Source organism: the organism of the source record quoted next, unplaced genomic scaffold (genome assembly GCF_019419815.1).
Source record: "Pyrus x bretschneideri cultivar Hongxiangsu unplaced genomic scaffold, Pyrus_bretschneideri_v1 Contig200, whole genome shotgun sequence".
NCBI classification, from domain to species: domain Eukaryota; kingdom Viridiplantae; phylum Streptophyta; class Magnoliopsida; order Rosales; family Rosaceae; genus Pyrus; species Pyrus x bretschneideri.
Window position 1 is genome coordinate 282,530 of NW_025999503.1, and position 19,298 is coordinate 301,827.

Genomic DNA, 19,298 nt, shown 5'->3' on the forward strand with positions numbered 1-19,298 from the left:
CAAATCACTCTTTTAAAATTTTTAAAATTGTAAAATTAGTGACGGGTTATCACACGATGCCCTGAGCCTTAGCATGAATATATAGTCTTTATTTAATTGCTTATGATATTATGCATGCATGTTTTGAATTATTAATTACTGTGTTTAAATTGTCTTTATGTCTTAATGATTCGCGGCCATTAGGATGTTTAGATAACTGGATGCAATTTCTATTGGATGTCATCCTGAAATTGAGGAATGCTTTCTTGTCGTTAATAATTGTAATTTCACTTAGGATGAACACCACATCTTAAGTGTTGCATGATTTTTCAAAGGGTTTTCATAAAACTTAATGAGTCTTTCATGTTCATATTTGATTCGAACGTTCAGACGGGTTGCATGTTAGATATACGTTCTATGTTAGAGGTTCCAAATTGGACATATATTAGGAAAACCTGACCTTTGAAATATGCATGGGTAATTCGTAAGCAATTGGAAGAACTATGTAGGATTGTTAAGGCAACAGCGGAACACCTCTTTTTTCATTCAGGAAAGCAAACTTCACATCTAGCTAGAACAAACTCCATCCCTTTTGTGTGGCCAAAGCTATCAAAGTTCTAAATTGGTGCAAATGTTTCATTGTAGTTGATGAATCAATATTATATCATATATTTTACCATATTCTTAGTTATATTTTATCGCTTATTTTGATAGAATTTTGATACTTGTTATGTATTTTCAATATAGGATATGCAACTCCCTCCTGAGCATAAAGTGAACAAATCGACGAATTTTGGAGTGAATCCAATTGGAGGATGTTTGTGAGTTTTTCAAGATGATTGTGTCAAAATTCTAGATTTTTCTATCAAGTCGTTTGGACGGCAGAGAAAATCAGACTTTTGACTGACCAAATCAACTCCGATTTAGTGTCAAAAAGGTCTCTTTTGAAAGCTGAAGACGTCCCCAACTTTAGCTTTGTATGTTAATTGTTTGAAAACCTAACTAGCTATCGTTTGTGATCAATTAAAATATGGATTAAAGCACAATATGTTATGGGACATGAAGTTTGGACACGAGGCGATGTGTACGGCTACGGCATTCTCTTATTGGAAATGTTTACAGCAAAAGGACAAACAGATAACATGTTTCAAGGATCTTCAAACCTGCATAACTTTGTTAAGGCATCTGGTAGATATTGTCAATCCCTTTCTTGTTCAAGAAAATGTTGAGGGTCATCCGATGAATGCTAGCAATCACATTAACGAGAATATCACCAGCACTCGCATCTAATTTGAAGAAAGCATTGTTTCGATTTTAGAAATCGGCGTTGCTTGCTTTGCGGAGTTGCCTAGAGAGAGGCTGGAAGCTAGTGACGCGACACAATTATGTCGGATCAGAAAGAAACATACTGAGCAGCATTGGCATGTCAAGTTAGCAATGTTTCTTATGTAAAACTAACTTTTCCTTCGTATTTTATTTGATCAATAAACACATAATTACTATTTGCTTGCAGATAACAATATGTTCCCTTCGATCAATAAAAACAGTATTACTCAAAATCTTTGTAACTACATTCTGAACCGGAACCCTTCTCGCTTTCTACTGTCAAGCTAAATTACCTAAATGCGATACACATCAAAACATACATTTCTAACATGTAAATGAAAATCAGGAGTTCAAACTCGAATAAGCGCAACTCAATCATCCCTTCTTTTCTTTATGGGGAATACCAAGCAACGACCTTCCCTGATCGTAAAAGTCTCAAGGAGTAGCTCAAGCTGTATATGAAATCCTCAATACATGGGGCATGTTTCCCGCTCAAAGAGTCAAGTGCAACCCTGGAATCCGCTATAAAGACAATTGGCCCATAAATCTACAAAGGAAAGGTAATGTGTCAATAACAATTGGATTTTCTTCCCAGTAACCAAAACATTCACCCCAGCCACGCATGTTAATAGCCATATAAAGGAGCTCAGCTATTCATCCTCTCATTTTAAAGTTCTACGCTGATCTAATAGTCGTACATAAAAACACATGAGCAGTAAAACAACGTACAAATACATCAGCAGAAAAATGACTGCAGATTATCAAAATCAGACAGGGCAGACACGTTTCCACAAGTACCAATTAGCAAATGACTATGCAGGTTTTGTAACACATTGTGCATAACTGCATATAAAATCTCTCTTACAACTTAAGGTGCGAAACATTTAAAAAGTTAATGAATAAATAGAAATACCTGCTGCTGAAAGATTAGATTGATCCTAGGGGAGGACATCGGATCTTTTGCACTATTAGCTGAGGAACTCTTCAAACCATTAATCACCCTTTTAGCCAAAGCTGAAGCTGAACAAATATCCAGACGAGCATCAATCCTGGTCAGATTATCGTAGAGCTCTCTAAATTTTCCATGCTGGAAAGTATAACAGAGAGAGCTAAAAAAATCAGCATGGAATGGACTTCTCTTCTTATTGCTCCTAGAATTGCCCTCGTCTCCCCTCATATCAACTGCCACTGGGTTATACCCATCCTGAAACCAGGCGGTGCAGCTTCCACCTAAAATGTAATGCCACCATTGACCAGATGAAGTGAGAATTGTTGGTATTCACCTGAGTTTGCTTACTCAATACCAAAATATGTGGGTGATAAGTTTACAAACTCTATCACACCTCTCACTTTGCACTCTCAATAAAATTGGACAAAGAAAGAAATAGAGAAAGGAGGGAAGCAACAAGCTTTGGCAAAACACTTGGACTTTGATATATGACAAAAGGTTTACAAACTGATGGAATAAGAAAGCTTACAAGCTTCTTCACAATTGGAAGTGGGATTCGGATTGGATTATATTAAAGCCTAGCAAGGAGGCTTATTTATACAAGCAGAAAATGAATAAACAATAAGATAACACATACAAACAGATCATGTGAACTTTGGACAGCTTAGCTCACATATGCAGCTATCTTTCCAGGTTGTAATAACCACCTTTCGGCTTGCACACAGCAGCTCACATCTTTGTTGTCTTTCAACACACTTTCAGCTAGCACATGGAGGAAACTTTAGTCTTTGTAGTTGCAGCATGTGTGGATACAACCTGTAAAGAAACTAACAGCTAGCAGCAACCTTTTACAGCCTGTTTTTATTTGAATTTCCAACATGCCCCCTCAAATCAAAACGCCTTCATGCCTAGCAGTTCACGCAATAACCGGAATGATTCAACTGGTAGTGGCTTAGTGAAGATGTCAGCCACTTGTTCCTTTGTGTGACAATAGACAAGCTCAATTGTCTTTTGCTTCACATGGTCCCTTAGAAAATGGAACCTAGTATCAATGTGCTTGCTCCTTCCATGTTGAACAAGATTCTTTGCAAGTTTGATTGCAGACACATTATCCACATGAATCACAGTCGATTCCACTTGTGGATGACACACTGACTTCAACAGATTTCTTAACCAAATTGTCTCACACACGGTTGAGGCTACAGCAACATACTCGGCTTCACATGATGACAAAGCAACAATTGATTGCTTCTTTGAAGTCCATGAGAAAGCTGTTGATCCTAGAAAAAACACATAGCCAGTTGTGCTTTTCCTTTCATCTTGGTCACTTCCCCAATCACTATCTAAATAACCAAATAATTTTGCATCTTCACCAAAATTATAAAACAGACCATAGTTTAGAGTACCTCTTATGTACCTCAAAATTCTCTTGGCGGCCAGCCAATAAGACTCCCATGGTGTTTCCATGTATCGACTCACGAGTCCAACACCATAAACTATATCAGGTCTTGTGATTGTAAGGTACCTTAGGCTTCCAACCAAGCTTTTGTACATGGTTGAGTTTACAAACTCACCTTCTCCTTCCTTGGACAGCTTCAATCCAGTTGCAACTGGAGTGTTGACAATATTGCACTTGTCCATATTGAATTTCTCCAATATATCTCTCATGTACTTTTGTTGAGAAATGTAGATACCATCACTTCCTTGCTTCACTTCTATGCCAAGAAAGTATGACATTAATCCATTGTCAGTCATCTCGAATTCATTGAACATGGATTGCTTGAACTCACAGAACATTGCTTCATTGTTTCCTGTAAACAACAAGTCATCTACATAGAGACAAATAATTAAGAACTCCCCTTTTGCACCATTTTTCATGTAAACTGAATGCTCGTATGGACATTTCTGAAATCCATTTTGGTGAAGGTAGTTGTCAATCCTTGAGTTCCAAGCTCGTGGTGCTTGCTTGAGGCCATACAAAGCCTTCTTCAAACGATACACCTTATCTTCTTTTCCCTGTACTTGGAAGCCTTCTGGTTGTTCCACGTACACTTCTTCCTCAAGAACTCCATTAAGGAAGGCTGACTTGACATCTAATTGATAAATTTTCCATTTATGCTGAACGGCAAGAGAGATTAGTAATCTTACCGTGTCAAGTCTTGCAACTGGAGCATAGACTTCATCATAGTCCACTCCATACTTCTGTTTGTAGCCCTTTGCTACAAGCCTTGATTTGTATCGATCCACACTCCCATCTGCAGTGCGTTTGATCTTGTAAACCCACTTGACACCAATAGCCTTCTGATTTGGTGGGAGCTTTGTCAGCTCCCAAGTGTCATTCTTCTCGATGACATGGATCTCTTCTTCCATGGTTTTTTTCCAACAATTTTCTTCCACAACTTCATTGAATGAGAGAGGCTCATGGTCTGCATAGAAGCAGAAAAAATTGGTTTCTTCTTCTTCTTGTCCATAAATCTCTGTGAGACTCCTTAACCTCACTCGAGTTGAGGAGCTGATTTCCTCACTAGATGTAGGACCACTCATTGCAATTCTGTGCACTGGAGTTGTTGTGATTGTTTGAGCAGGTTGTTGCTCAACATGTGGTACAACTTCTGGTTCTTCAAAATCAGTGGAGACGATCTTCTCTTTACTGACTTCTTTGTTGTTCCACATCCATGCCTCTTCCTCACTGAAGATGACATTTCTACTAACCACTAGTTTGCGAGTTAGTGGGTTGTAGAGCTTGTACGCCTTGGACTCTTCACTATAGCCCACAAACACACACTTCTCACCTCTATCATCAAGTTTCCTCCTCTTGGCTTCTGGAACTTGAGCATATGCAACACACCCAAAAATTCTTAGGTGTGTAACATTCGGCTTGTATCCACTCCAAGCCTCTTGTGGTGTCATCCTCTTGACACTCTTTGTTGGACATCGATTCAACAAATAAATCGAACAAGCTACAGCTTCTGCCCATAACTCTTTTGGCAAATTCTTCTCCTTAAGCATGGACCTTGTCATGTCAAGGATGGTTCGATTCTTTCTTTCGGCTATCCCATTTTGCTGTGGGGTATAGGCGGCAGTAAGTTGATGCCTAATTCCTTGCTCCTTGCAGTATGCTTGGAAAGCATTGGAGGTGTACTCTCCACCTCTATCTGATCACACAGCCACAAGCTTGTGGTTGCTTTCAGCCTCTGTGAGTGCCTTGAACTCCTTGAAGATTCTTAGGGCAGCCGACTTCTCCTTGAGAAAGTAAACCCAAGTCTTCCTACTAAAATCATCAATGAAAGTAATAAAATACCTATTACCTCCATAAGACATGGGATCCAATGGACCACATATATCTGTGTGCACCAACTGCAGTGGTGCCTTTGCTCTCCATGTATCACCAACAGGGAACGATAGTCATGCTTGCTTGCCAAGCACACAACCTTCACATACTTGGCGTGTGGCTTCAATCTGGGGTAAACCACGAACCATTCCTCCACTTGACAACAACTTTAGGCCATTGAAATGAAGATGGCCAAATCGAAGATGCCATTTCCATGACTCATCTTCCATCACACCGATGTTGCAACTCCCAATCTTTGTGTTCAACTTCAACGGGAACATTCGGTTCTTTGACATTTGAACACGTGCAATAAGTTTTCTCCTTGCATTCCTGAGAGTGAGAAACATATTCTCCATATGTATAATGTACCCTTTCTGGAGCAGTTGACCAATGCTTAGAATGTTGCTCTTCATACCTGGTATGTAGTAGGTATCGGAGATGTATTCTTCTTTACCATCCTTCTGGATGATCTTGATCTTCCCTTTACCTTCAACTGGCAACTTTGAGGAGTCACCAAGACTTACAGATCCATAGGCCCCATCTTTTAGTTCGGCAAAAAACTCATTCTTTCCACACATGTGATTGCTTGCACCAGAGTCCAAATACCAAACATCTTGTTGGCTACTGGAATCATGGTGTGCTAGCAAGACTGTAAGTTCTTCATTAGTATTTCCACTTGATTCTGCCATGTTGACATGCTCACCATGTTTATGTGAACATTCATTGGCATAATGTCCATATTGCTTGCAATTGTGACATTGGATATGCGCATTTCCTCGAGTAGATCTCCACTCTTGAGACTGACCTCGATTTTGTGCATAGCCTCGACCTCTTCCTGGAGCTCGTCCTCGGCTACGGTTAGATGAACTCCCCACGACGTGAGTTGCACTGCCCACGACCTCCATTTGGTTTGTCAATATTCAACTTTGACTCCAAAGCTTGCTCTAGCGTTGTGGGGTTTGCATTCTTCTGAATGCGTTGCTCGTGAACTAGGAGGGATCCTAGTAGCTCCTCTGCGCTCATCACCTCCAAATCCTTGGATTCCTCAATGGCAGTCTCCACAACTCGTACTTCATCGAGTCTCTCGCCATTTCTCCTCATCTGATTTACTATCACAATGAGCCTTGAGTGATAGTCGGAGATGCTCTCTCCTTCATTCATGTGAGCAGTTTCAAAATCTGCTCGAAGTGACTGTAATCTCACTTTCTTGACCCGATCTACTCCTTTGTAGATTGTACTGAGTGTGTCCCATACTTGCTTGCTTGTTGTTGCTTCTGCAACCTTCTCGAACGTTGAATCTTCTAGACCCTGGTATAGAAGATACAGTGCTTTCTGGTCCTTCTTTCGTAAGTCCTTGAGAGTGTTCCTTTGTTCTGCAGTATATGCAGCTTCTTGCTCGGCAGTGGGTACAACATACCCACTACTGACAACTTCCCATAGCTCATGTGATCCAAACAATGCTTTGAATTGGATGCACCATCTTTCATAATTTTCTTTCTTCAATGTGGGAACCTGGAGTTGCACTAAATTGGATGCCATAGCTACTGCACTTGCCAGAATGGTATTCTGGCTCTGATACCAATTGTTGGTATTCACCTGAGTTTGCTTACTCAATACCAAAATATGTGGGTGATAAGTTTACAAACTCTATCACACCTCTCACTTTGCACTCTCAATAAAATTGGACAAAGAAAGAAATAGAGAAAGGAGGGAAGCAACAAGCTTTGGCAAAACACTTGGACTTTGATATATGACAAAAGGTTTACAAACTGATGGAATAAGAAAGCTTACAAGCTTCTTCACAATTGGAAGTGGGATTCGGATTGGATTATATTAAAGCCTAGCAAGGAGGCTTATTTATACAAGCAGAAAATGAATAAACAATAAGACAACACATGCAAACAGATCATGTGAACTTTGGACAGCTTAGCTCACATATGCAGCTATCTTTCCAGGTTGTAATAACCACCTTTCGGCTTGCACACAGCAGCTCACATCTCTGCTGTCTTTCAACACACTTTCAGCTAGCACATGGAGGAAGCTTTAGTCTTTGTAGTTGCAGCATGTGTGGATACAACCTGTAAAGAAACTAACAGCTAGCAGCAACCTTTTACAGCCTGTTTTTATTTGAATTTCCAACAAGAATGGCATTACAATTTCATTTTGCAAACAAAAGGGAGCTATAACACTAACAATTGACAATTATAGAATTTCGTATCTGGCCTTCCCTGGGGGCAAACATCAGGAAATAGTTAAAAGTAAAAACCTAAAGATATTGCATACTGTCGGCAACGGATCTCAACTCATAAACACAAAATAAAAATATTGAAATGTTCTGTTAGAATTTGTCTCCAGAATTATTTTTTATTACTATTATTTTATTTTATAGCAATCACACCTACCACCACGGAACACCATGAAAGGAGGTGACATGCTCCTTAAGTCTACTGGCTTTTAATATACTAAAGTAGAAAACCTCACACATACAATATAAACGAAACTAAGTGGTACCAAAACATGTATACATGTATAAAAACATGCAAATGTATAAGCTAAAAATTATAAGATACACCTGAGTATTGGTATGAAACTTCCAAAAAAATGTAACAAGATAATACAAGTTATCACAGAAAATATGAGTAACGTGTAAAATTACCAAAATTTCCAGATACTGCAGCATGAGGTTCTTTAAGACGCACATCATAAGATGGCCGCCAAAACCAACCCTTTTCTTTCTGTATCATGATGTCTTTTCGTGTCTCATTTTGGCTCCAAAGATCTTGGCTTTTTTTCATAAGAAAAGGCAGCCTTTGCGCAGCATCCAGGCATTAGAGAAGTAGGTGCCTCATCATCTATGGAATTAAATGCCTGGGGATGACCACTGTTTTTATGTACACCAATGTGGTACCGCAATCCAGATTCGGAGACAAGTGATGACATACTTAAGGAAATTGACTCAGGGACATCCCAGTATTTTCCTTTATTGCCAACGAACAGTTCAGGCCATGCAGCCTCAAGTGTAATCCCAACTTGTGCTCTGCTAAACCTGATAAAGCTTTGATGCTCTCGAAAAACATAAGAACCCGCTTGCAAATCAGTAAAATAACAAGGCAACAAAAAATTCATGCTTTATGTGCTATACCACTAGAACTAGGCAAACAAGCTTTGTTCGGCTGTCAAGCCTTCCACTCAAGCTCTCTTTCTCACATCAAGTAATTCACCAATAACCCAAATTTTGTACAATATACCAACATCTTCCTAAATGTCAAACAAAGAACAAACCAAACCTAGAAGCAGAGGCTCCTTAGCAACAATACGAATTTGGAGACCAAAAAAAAGTTCATTTCTCAGGAAACAGGAGACAAATTATCTTTCCTAAACTTTTTCCTTTACCCAATTCAACCCCATAACAACAATTTCAATTGCTCTTCTCTCCCAACCTTCCCGGTGTTGGAAATGTGCCCTAAAACCAATCATATGATGATACTTTATGGACATTTCACATGTTAAACTAATCTAGTTTAATATTAAGGGCAAACATTATTGTTTGAGCCGTCTCATATAAATGTTATATGCTTAAACGATAAGTCCAAGGAATATGTGATTGGGAGAATGCGATCTAAAGAAGTTAGATTCATGAGACCATTCTTTCGTAGACACATCCTAAACGTTCCTGATCATAGGATTGCCAATTGGGCATTGACAGTCCGTTAAGATCAGTACGTGCTGTGTCTTCTCTCAGGGAGAGTGACTAGTCTCGAGTCATTGGTGTAAATGACACCAAGACAAGCATGTAGGTGCTCAATAGAGAATGAGTTCACTGAACACAATCAACGAGGAGTTCTCATATTCATGTCACATGAGAACTCATGGTTGGGATAATGCAAAGTAGTCTTTTGACCTGAGGCATCACAGCTGTCTTGTGGTTAGGTACTTGATCTTTGATTATGTCAAAGTCACTCTATCAGGGTGTCCACGACATCGTCGGGGTTAAGCCACTTAGCCATGGAGGCAAGTGAATGCGCAACAAGGGATCTCTAACCTTCAAACTGTTTGAGGGAGAATACTCTATGATATGATTTAGAATCTCTGGCCAGAGTATGAATGAGATGTTGGAATGCGTTCCAGATCACATTCAAGGTAATCATATAAGTACAAGATTCACATTGGATAGTAGACATGAATAAACTATCAAACCAAACAATGTGGTCAAGAGTATTGTATTAGAGAAAGACCGTATTGCATTTGTAATCCTAAAACTGAATAGGTTCTCCACCTCTTCTGATTAGCTTGGGTAACCATGACATGCTGCTAGGCGTCAACCATGGTTTGTGGAAGCCCTAAACGTGTATAATCACTAACGGGAGAATTGAAAGTAAGTTTCAATTCACAATCGATGAGAAAGAGTTTTTAATCGCCCACTGCCTCGCTAAAAGGAACCTAATGGATTGTTCACCGAGTAAGGTAGAGTTTGAAGAAACAACGGAGATGAGTAAGAATAATTAAATGGTTTAATTATTTATCTAAGGCTAGGATTAATTAATATGTTAATTAATCAAACGAATAAGTTCGTTAAAGACCTCGGGTTAGTTTTGGGCCGCAAGGCCCAATGGGATTTGAATGTCAAGCCCATTAACTCAAGTTGTATGACAACTTGAATAAACAAAGGGCTTGAAAGCCCAATAAACCCTATAGGCCGGCCATGTTAGAAGAATAGGGCTTTTTGTCCATTAGATCACTTATTTGAAGGGACTATATAAAGGACTTTATAGCCTAAAATTCATTAATGGTTATTTTTGGGGAAAGGATGAGAACACAAGCTCTCCTTTCTCTCTAAAATTTCGGCCACCTTGGAGGGATCATCTAGCAATCAAACTCCTCCAAGGTCACTCATTTCTTCTTCATTATGCCTTGGTGATGAATCATTAGAGGTTCTCAATTTTGGGAACTTGGAGAAACTTTTTCATCCATCCAAATCCATGGATCTAAGATGCAAGGAATGAAGGCCCTCTCTTTGGGTGATTAGCCTTTGCTTATGCAAAGAGGAATCTACAAAGGTATTGATTTCTCAACTCACTTTGTTTTGAGTTGAGTCTTGGTTCACCTATCTACTAAGCTTTGAAGTTCATGGGTTAAGTTTTGTTTTTGAGTGCATATAAACATGATTCCGCCTTTTAATTGTTAATTGCATGTTGTTGATGTTGCTCAAATGAACTTGTTTTTCACAAATCTTCCTTCAAGTGGTATCAAGAGCCTAAGTCTAGTAGTTGGTGAATCCTTTTGGGTTTTGTAGTTCATAGTTTGTGATTTGAATGTTGTAATTGTTACAAGCTTTATTCTTGCTTCTTTGAATGTAAATTTTGTTAGAAAATTTGCCATGTCAAATGTTGTAGATGTAGTTCATATGAGCATGAATTTTGGAGCTAAAATTTGGTGCCATGTTTTTGGGGAAATTCGGCCAAATCCAAAGGGTGGATTTTTGGGTTCTTGTTTGACTTGTTAAAAGTGTTTTAAAGTGACTTTTGGAACCCCTATGTACCCTAGTATGGTTGTATGTTATTTCCCTTAAGTTTGAGTGGTTTTGGTATGTTTTTGGGTGAAGAATGTTCATGGAGCTCTTATGGGTTTTCATGGATGTTCTTCATTGTTCTTGATATGTTCTTGCCAAGAACAAAAGGTTTGGTGTTTTGATTCAAAGATTTGATTTATTTCATAAAGTTTTTGTTTTGAAATATTTCTTATGTTTAAATATATTAGATATTTATTTTGAAAAATTAAAGAAATTTTAGTGGGTAGGTGTGTAATGATTTATTCCATTTCACACACCCCACTTACAAAAACTTTGAAATTTTTTTTAATACTTTGCTTCAATGGCCGGCCACCCTACTCAATTAGGGTCCTTGTGGGGCTTTTATGCAATTACATAAAGTTTTGATACTTTTGTGTATTTGTACTTTGACCCAAAAGTTTACGTTTTTACGTAAAGGTCCAAAATCACTAAAAGGACAAATTGTTTTGCTCCTTTAATGAAGTTTTAGCTTTTGTGGAAATTTTTGGGTTCTAGTTGTAATTACATGAAGTAGTGGACTTTTGTGTTTTTACAAAGTGACCCCAAAAGTTTAAGTTTTGCAAAATGGCCCAAAAGTTGAGGTCATAGCATTTTGGCCCAAATTAGGTAGAGAACAAAATTGTTTTGTCTCTTTAAATGAGAATTGGATTTTCATTTCATTTAGCTCCATTTAAATCAATTCTATGGATACAAAAACCAAATGAAAATGTTGCATTCAAGTTTAATTAGTTAAAGCGTTAATTAATTAAGAAAGGGTGATTATGAACCTTAGCCTACGATAATTGAGCTATGTGAATGGCCGTTTCAAATTTGTTTGAACCATGGGAATGAGTAGATTAAATTTTGGTTGTAATTTGATATGATCAATTGTTGTAAAAGAGCATAAGCTCTTCTTTACTTTAAAGTAATTTGATTTGATCAATTGTTGTAAAAGAGCATAAGCTCTTATTTACTTTGAAGTACTCCTTTCTTGTTTTATTCGATATGCATGAAATTGGAGTAGTTGGGTCCAACGCCCTAAGACAACACGCCTTAATGTAATTAAACGCGTAACTAAAATCAATCTCCATCCCTAGACCGAGATTCAACACTAGGCTCGTGTTGAATCGAATCAAAGGTTCATAGTCATCCTAAGGCCCTAAGGCAACTATATAGTCCATCAATGAATGCAAACCTTATGTTAGTAGTATCATATACTCTTGCTTTAAAAACCGTTTTAAAAGCTTAGTGGGAGTATTATATACAACTAAATCAATCAAATGGACCAATAGTTGTAATAGGACCAAAATTGTTTTAATTAGATTAAAATGAAAATTTATATGTGATGAGACCTAAAAACCCTCAACCAAATCAATATTAAGTTGATAAGCGAGAGATGCTTTGAATATCTCTTCGTGGCCTTCCACCATGGTAGGCTCCAATCGTTTGTGACTTGTACACCGGCTTCACCCTATCATGGGGGAGTACAAAGTGCATGCTTACATTCAGGAGGAGTCTATACGCATATGATGAGGTGAGTGTAGGCAACGAGGATGGCCAATATCATATCATTGTGAGGCTATTCTTGAACCCCTTCATGAACTAAGCATGGTGGGAATAACTTAACTAAGTGCAATGGCGCCGATATCATATCAATGTGAGGCAACATTCTCTAGAGGCCAAATAAGATGGGTATTTGCAAGAGATGCAAATGAGTAAGCGTACTCTCTCATTATTATTATTGCTAACCGATATCGTATCATCGTGAGGTGGGCTTGGTAATGGTGAGTCTCCCATACCCCGCTAAGAGTTCAACAAAACTCTCGAATTCCGATGAGGGATATGGAATTTGCCAAAAATAGTGGGTGGTGCTATTTGATTTAAAGACCCGAATCAAATGGCTTAAAATCAATCAATTTATATTCGTTATGTATTTGTTTACCAATATATATTTGCAAACGCTATCCAAAACTTGACAAAGAAAAGCCGAATGCTTTAATTTCCGGACTTAATTCTACAATCCCATAGATTGTCTTTAATGGCTTGTAGATGTAACTAAGTAGTCTCATCCTCACAATCTTCCTATTGATAATGTATCATTGGAAGAATATGTTAGATAAGTCTAACATGAGAAGGACAACACTTTTAATGTCATAATTCTTCAATTACAAATTGTTGTATGAAGAAATGAGAGTTGCCTTGAACAACTCTTGAAAGTTTGTTATTATGTTTAGAACATAATGGTTGGTTGACAAAAATAGTCCATTTATATGGACTTATGATGATTTTGAATCATTGAGTGTTGAAGTGTTAAACCACTTAACGAGACGGAAACTAGGCAAGGACTTCACCTTTGTGTCCCTATCCTAATGGTTCACTAAGTTTATTGTAAACTATATAGTGAACAATAACCGCACGCTCTCCAAATCGTTTGATGTGTATAAACACATTTGAAATAAGTTTCAAGAGAGATAGTGGGAGTTTAGGGACCATGACTATTGTAGTCAAAAGGGAAGTTAAATGAAGAAGGCAAAATAACTCCAAGGGAACAAACTTTCTTTATGAAAGGATGGACATTGGAAGGGGTATTTGCAAGAAATGTCTTGCAAGTGTCAAGAACACACCTTTTGAAGGTGTTGTAAAATGTTCTTGAAAAGTTCATAACAGTTGGTTCTTCTACTTGAATGCATGATTCTGTATTAGTAACTATGTTTTACAATTGTTGTAAAAGTGTGCTAATAAGAAGTAGAAGATTAATGAGAGAAGAGAAAGTACTTCACATTCCAAACGTGAATCGAATATAGATCTCTGCAAAAGCAGATTGTACTTACTTCCTCATATGAACTACCAAAGAAATTGGAAAATACTAAAGATTGTCTTTACATTCCAATTTTAAGGAACTTAAATCCGTCACTATAGTAGAGATGGATAAACGTTTTGTTTGACAAAACATTGTTCTTTATTAATCAATAATTAGATTATTGTAATTTAATTGGTTGTCCCTATAGTAGAGATGATGTGGTAGTTTAACTGTTTAGAATACGATGATGCTTAAAACCCAAAAGGTTGCAAGGGAGTGACTAATCCCAACTGAGTTGTGACACCTCTAAAACATAAATTACGAGTTGGTAATAGATGGATGCTTTGGATCATTAGATTCGGATCCAATGCCTTCTTGTTAAAATTGTATAGAGGCGAAATGTTCGAATCTTTATTCTTTTTGGAAAGAAGAAAGAATCACAAAGTTGTTGAGATTAATTCACTTAGATGTTAGTGGCTCTTATCCACAACATAATACTACTCATGTTGTATGACATTCACCGAAGATCACTCTCGGTTGGACTATAGTTTATTTTGAATAAACACAAGTCCGAATACTTTGCAAAAGGTTTCAAAGAATTCAAGAAATGTGAGTTGATGAGTAAGACGTCTAAAGTATTTACCTCCTTGGATTTGATCCAAGGAAAGATAACACTTTAGATGAGTTTCCTTGAAAGATATCAAGGAAAATAGCATCATAAGATAATGAATTTCTCCATTAGGAGAAGAACGAACTTGAATAAAATTTAGTTCGTTGGATGTTATCTATTACCCATATATAGGATATATATACTTCTAAAAACAATATGATTGTCAATTAGAAGATCTTCCAAAATTTTCATAACTCCATAAGATGTAGTTGGAAAGAAAGACAAATCTTAAACATGTTAAGATTTGGGGTTGTGTGCTAATAAGCAATATTTGTTTGATATGATCAACAAAAATAACAACCTAGTTCCTACACCACAAGCTCCAAGGTAGTCGAGAAGGATTTATAAATCGTCTCAGTTGAATGGTTTGAACTTTATGACTATGTCATAGAGTTACACCTCTTAATTCGAAAGAAATAAGAATGAAAATCCTTATGACTACACTGAGTGTATATATATGACATATACTCAAGGAAATGGTAAAGTACCATTTGAATCAAAATAATGAAACCTTAATAGCTAATCGGTAGCTTAAGGTGACTACACTCAAAGAAAATGGTTGACTTTGAAGAAACCGTCTTTGACATAGTCTTAGTTTCAATTAATTCGAAGATTGCTAGAAACAACTAAATGGTGATTCAATGTTTGGACATAATATGAGTTTCCGAAACCATTATCAAGATAGTCTTGATAATATATGTCTAAAACTAAGAATCACAAGACATATAAGTTGTAGAGATTCATCCATCATGAATCTCAGCAAGTTAGTGGGAGCTATAAGCATCTTATGAGAAAAAAAAAGGATCAAATCGTTTGATTTCTCATAAAGATGTAAATGAATCTTTTGTTTACTAGGTTTACAAAAGATTAGTGGGAGTTAATCATATTCCTAAATTTGAATATATATACATGATATATATTAATTTTGAAAATGAAAGGAATTCTTCATCGTTAAAGCTATGACTTTAAACATTCTATAATGATAGAATGTATATGGGAGACATAGTCTATATACATGGGATGGAAATCTATAATGATAGATTTCAAGATATAATTGGATTATATCAATCCCTAAAATAGACAAGAGATGCTAGGAAGTTTCTCATATGATGATAAACTTCAATTAGAATGACAATTCTAGTGAGACTAGGAAGTTGTTCTTCTCAAAGGGAATGTACCCTTTGACTCCCAAAGAAATAATGCGTAAATAGAATCCTTTATGCACACGCAGAAAGGTGATTTATGTATTTCATATTGTATGAAAACATTGATATAAGTTGTACCTAGAACGGTACAAGATGATATCAGTGCAAGCCCAGGATCAGAACCATGGCAACTGTCAAGTGAATCCTTAGGTATTTAAGAAATACTAAGGATGGATTCCTCAAGAATGAGGAAGAATTAGAGTAACGTAATGGAAGCGTAAATGTATTAGATTATGAATCTAATCCATCATAGAATATCTCTTCATTATGAATGAAGTGATAATGAGATATCTCTTTATTATGACTAGAGAGATATTTGGGTGGAAACGTTAAAAGTAATGACTTTAATGTGTTCCATCATGTATGCAAAATATATTGCCATATAGAAGCTTACAACATTGTTGTTTGGATGGGAAAGTTCATTTATGAACTCTCCATTCGGTTCCAACCAGAAAGTGTATGACACTAATGGGGCGATAGCTCAAGCCAGGGAATCAAGGTCTCATCAAGGTCCGAACTCAAATGAGAGACTGAACCACATGATTGAGAATCATGTATAATGGTGACGTCGTTATTCTCAAGGTTGCTTCTATGGTTAACATATAGATATCCATTGTCTAGGCCTACTACTCAGCCATTTATGAAATGACTACAGAAGAGGTATCATCACTGATGACTAAGCTGATTGGCTCTAGTGCAAGTGGGAGATTGTTGGAAATGTGCCCTAAAACCAATCATATGATGATACTTTATGGACATTTCACATGTTAAACTAATCTAGTTTAATATTAAGGGCAAACATTATTGTTTGAGCCGTCTCATATAAATGTTATATGCTTAAACGATAAGTCCAAGGAATATGTGATTGGGAGAATGCGATCTAAAGAAGTTAGATTCATGAGACCATTCTTTCGTAGACACATCCTAAACGTTCCTGATCATAGGATTGCCAATTGGGCATTGACAGTCCGTTAAGATCAGTACGTGCTGTGTCTTCTCTCAGGGAGAGTGACTAGTCTCGAGTCATTGGTGTAAATGACACCAAGACAAGCATGTAGGTGCTCAATAGAGAATAAGTTCACTGAACACGATCAACGAGGAGTTCTCATATTCATGTCACATGAGAACTCATGGTTGGGATAATGCAAAGTAGTCCTTTGACCTGAGGCATCACAGCTGTCTTGTGGTTAGGTACTTGATCTTTGATTATGTCAAAGTCACTCTATCAGGGTGTCCACGGCATCGTCGGGGTTAAGCCACTTAGCCATGGAGGCAAGTGAATGCGCAACAAGGGATCTCTAACCTTCAAACTGTTTGAGGGAGAATACTCTATGATATGATTTAGAATCTCTGGCCAGAGTATGAATGAGATGTTGGAATGCGTTCCAGATCACATTCAAGGTAATCATATAAGTACAAGATTCACATTGGATAGTAGACATGAATAAACTATCAAACCAAACAATGTGGTCAAGAGTATTGTATTAGAGAAAGACCGTATTGCATTTGTAATCCTAAAACTGAATAGGTTCTCCACCTCTTCTGATTAGCTTGGGTAACCATGACATGCTGCTAGGCGTCAACCATGGTTTGTGGAAGCCCTAAACGTGTATAATCACTAACGGGAGAATTGAAAGTAAGTTTCAATTCACAATCGATGAGAAAGAGTTTTTAATCGCCCACTGCCTCGCTAAAAGGAACCTAATGGATCGTTCACCGAGTAAGGTAGAGTTTGAAGAAACAACGGAGATGAGTAAGAATAATTAAATGGTTTAATTATTTATCTAAGGCTAGGATTAATTAATATGTTAATTAATCAAACGAATAAGTTCGTTAAAGACCTCGGGTTAGTTTTGGGCCGCAAGGCCCAATGTGATTTGAATGTCAAGCCCATTAACTCAAGTTGTATGACAACTTGAATAAACAAAGGGCTTGAAAGCCCAATAAACCCTATAGGCCGGCCATGTTAGAAGAATAGGGCTTTTTGTCCATTAGATCACTTATTTGAAGGGAGTATATAAAGGACTTTATAGCCTAAAATTCATTAATGGTTATTTTTGGGGAAAGGATGAGAACACAAGCTCTCCTTTCTCTCTAAAATTTCGGCCACCTTGGAGGGATCATCTAGCAATCAAACTCCTCCAAGGTCACTCATTTCTTCTTCATTATGCCTTGGTGATGAATCATTAGAGGTTCTCAATTTTGGGAACTTGGAGAAACTTTTTCATCCATCCAAATCCATGGATCTAAGATGCAAGGAATGAAGGCCCTCTCTTTGGGTGATTAGCCTTTGCTTATGCAAAGAGGAATCTATAAAGGTATTGATTTCTCAACTCACTTTGTTTTGAGTTGAGTCTTGGTTCACCTATCTACTAAGCTTTGAAGTTCATGGGTTAAGTTTTGTTTTTGAGTGCATATAAACATGATTCTGCCTTTTAATTGTTAATTGCATGTTGTTGATGTTGCTCAAATGTACTTGTTTTTCACAAATCTTCCTTCACCCAGCAACCAAACAAACAACAAACGAATCACACCCATTTCCCATCACTTTCTCAGTAACAATACAAACCACAAACCAATCCACGGAAACACGTAAAACGAAAAAGAATATCCATTAAACGAAAAATAATAAATTTGAGAAAACCCAATGGGCAATAGCTAAGCAAAGAAGTTGTAGCAGTCTACCAGTTAGAGGTAGGTGGTCTGAGCAAGAGGGACTGGAGAGAGAAAGAATCCAAGTCCCTATTAGAAGTGGGGGAGTAGGAAGGTATAACACCCAAAGGGAACCCATTTCCCAGAAGAGAGAGTTGCTGAATCCCAAGGGCTCGGCTGGGTCGAGCACCGTCGAGAGGAAATGGGTCGCCGGGAACGGCCTTGGCGGAGCCCTCAAAGGTCTGAGGCGAAGAAATGTTCAAGTCCCAGAAGGCCGAGTCCATTGTCGTCCTCAGGTTCGCCATTGTTGGCTGTTGAAAGAGTGAGGGAGCGCGAATTCTTTTTGGTTTCGGTTTTTGGGGTTTAAGTGGTGGGTTTCTGATGGTTTTATTTGTCTCTTCCTTTGGGTCCTTATCTGTCTTGAAATGAGTTTGAACATGGTGTATCCTCTTTATAGCGTTTCGTGCTAATGACATAATATTTTGTGGAGAAAAACTTATGAGTCACAAATGTTTCATTGGCTTGAGACTCTACCATGGTGATGTATCACTGTCATAGAAGTACTTTGCGAGAAAGAGATTGGTGGTTGAGAAATCCGCAAAATCCACCATGGTGTGAAAGGAGAAGGTCGTGATAGTGCTCATATGTTATGTTTCAATGAAGGATGGTACTAGTTTAAGGGAGGTGAATAGGTTCCAATTTAAAAATTTAATGTCAATTTCGATTCTCATATTAATTTTCACATCCGCATCATATGAAATATCTTACTGTTGACTCTAAAATTTACAAAACCTACGTGGCGCGCAGGCCGAGTAACTAATGAGCTAACTAACGTCCT